Here is a 2,500-nt window from a genome sequence, read left to right as displayed (position 1 = left end):
GCTGCCGTCCTCCACGCGACGGCACTGAACGGCCACGGCAACCCACCGGCAGGCAACCGAGCACGGACCACGCGAGGCAACGTGTCCGGAGACGTCCAGCGGACAGTCACTCCACTCTCTCACTCTCTGTGCCGGAGCACCCAACCGAGCCAACTCTTGCGGATCCTTCCCGTGGACGAGCCACACACACACATCAACAGAGAGTCAACCCCCCTGGCCCGAGCCTAACGGAAGGCACACACGGTCCCGGCAGCGAGGCAGTCACGTTCTCTCTCTCTGGCAACCCGATGACAGCCGTGCCGGCGACCCCGAGGTGGCTGGGCCAGTGCGGGAGCGGGCAGTGCCGACGAGCCCGGAGGCGGACGCCGGCACCCAAGAGGTCAAGCTCTCCGACGCGGATTACTCTGGGTCTGCACTTAGGGGGACAGAGAGGACGGCACCTCTGCGACACCCCAGCCGCGCTCTTCGGCGCACGGATGCGCGCGAAGTGCGATTGATTGTCAAGCGACCCTCAGACAGACGTAGCCCCGGGAGGAACCCGGGGCCGCAAAGTGCGTTCAAAGTGTCGATGATCAATGTGTCCTGCAATTCACATTAATTCTCGCAGCTAGCTGCGTTCTTCATCGACGCACGAGCCGAGTGATCCACCGCTAAAAGTTGTATCGGGTTTCGGATCGGTTGCCCGATCCTGGGACGCGCAAAACGCTCCCCCGCCGACGTGACGGTGGAGCCCCAGCCTGGCGCGTACCACGGCGTGAGCCCGGAGGCGCACGCACTCGAGCGACAATCAAGCGAAAAAAAGGAGGAATCAGGGCGCTCGCAGGCGTTGAGTGACGGCGTGGGTGAGGGGCCGGGGCCCGCCACGCGCCGTCACGCCCCGCAACAGCCAGAGGCAGAGTTCTCTGGTGTCACCGTCTGCCGGTAGGCTCGAGAGTCGAGGCGAGGCCGCAGCGGACTGAGTCGGGTGCAAGCCGCGGAGGACAGGCCGACGCTACGGGCGCAAGCCGACCCCGCACGCCCCAACCTCGGCGGGCTGGGGAAGGGGGCGCGGCGGAACGCTCGCAAGCGCGGCTGCCCCCGCGGACAGGCACATTCTCTCGAACGCGGTGGACGCTCGCTCAAGTCAGCACGAGACCAGACCGGACCGACAGGCGGACAACGAATCTTTAAACCTCGCACCCACCCTCCGCACACGGGTGCCGGAGGAATGGTGAGCATGAACAGGTACCCCTCACCGGGCTTTGAAGAGAGTGACTAGAATGCGACCAAAGCTTCACCGCGGCGGGAGACAAAAAGGCCCCTGACTGCACCAGAACGTCTCCCTGCGGAGTCACACAGTGGCCGTTCACCGTGGTCCCGTCGACAAGCCGCCAGGACAAGCACCCAAGCCCGCAGCAGCTCTCTTCGTTTCAACTGCGGATGTAATGCTGCAAGGCGGTGGCAAGGTCACGTCGCAGCCCGCAAGCCGTCGCCAAGGCGAGAGGAAGACGGTCCCCACAGCGGGCACACACAGACGGACGTGGAGCACGGGGCGGCGGCCCACAGGTGCGCACACGCGCCGTGCCGAGGATCGGTGCGGACGCCGGTGACATCGCACCCGGCAGAGCGGCTAGGCAGAAGTCGCTGCGGAGGAGGAGCACCGTCGGCGGAACGGTCTGCTGGCGGGCGAGGGACCAAACGAGCAGCTAGAACGGGCGGAGTGGACCGGACTGCAGAAGCGGAGTGAGTGCGTGGCTGACGCCACCGTCTCCCTCCGAGCGTCTGCTCGCGCCGGCCAAACCGCCGAACCGCTGAACGAAAGGACCGCATCGTCCCACGCAGGCAGGCCGGCCGTGTTGCCGTGCGTGCCCCCACCTCTCGGACGGACTGCAAAGACACCCTACGAAGCCAACGGCGAAGCCCTTCCAACGGCGCAGGCGTAGCGTGTGCGGCACCCGCATGGACTTGCCGGCGTGCAACCGAGCGTGTGCGTGCTCGTCGGTGGCGGCGCCCGCGCGCCGGCCCAACCGAGTGGGACCGAGATCGACGTCGCCCGGCTTCGGCGGAACGTGCGTACGGGTGACCAGGCCCGTTCGACGGGTACGGCGAAATTGTCGGTGTGACCTCCCACCCGCGTGGGAGGCGCCAGCGTCAGTACGGGCCACGGCCCCGGGGCCAACCCCCGTGAGGCTCTCCTGCCTGGCCCAACCGGCGCAGCCTTCGAGTTCAAGGAGTGACGGGCCGCCCTCCCCGGAGAGGTGGCGGGCCCCCGGCCGACAAAGATCCTTCACAACGTGTTCACCAACAGAAACCTTGTTACGATTTTTATTCTGTGTTACGGGTTTCGGTTCGGGCCCCCGGAGAGGTTGTCCGATACCTGGCCCCGGGGCCGGCCCCCGTGGGGCTCTCCTGCCTGGCCCAACCGGCGCCAGCCTTCGCGTTCAAGGAGTGACGGGCCGCCCTCCCCGGAGAGGTGGCGGGCCCCCGGCCGACAAAGATCCTTCACAACGTGTTCACCAAC

At 66.9% G+C, this 2,500-nt stretch overlaps 1 non-coding gene across 1 annotated transcript; it reads right to left on the bottom strand.

Annotated features, from left to right (window-relative positions):
- Positions 1-505: 505 nt before the first annotated feature.
- Positions 506-659, bottom strand: LOC144487727 (5.8S ribosomal RNA). The gene has a single exon (XR_013496454.1). It is a non-coding gene; the product is annotated as a 5.8S ribosomal RNA (ribosomal RNA).
- Between the last annotated feature and the right edge of the window lie 1,841 nt (positions 660-2,500).

Source organism: Mustelus asterias, unplaced genomic scaffold, assembly GCF_964213995.1.
Source record: "Mustelus asterias unplaced genomic scaffold, sMusAst1.hap1.1 HAP1_SCAFFOLD_989, whole genome shotgun sequence".
Classification (NCBI taxonomy): domain Eukaryota; kingdom Metazoa; phylum Chordata; class Chondrichthyes; order Carcharhiniformes; family Triakidae; genus Mustelus; species Mustelus asterias.
The sequence above is the reverse complement of the archived record's forward strand: the minus strand, read 5'-3'. Positions and strand labels throughout refer to the sequence as shown.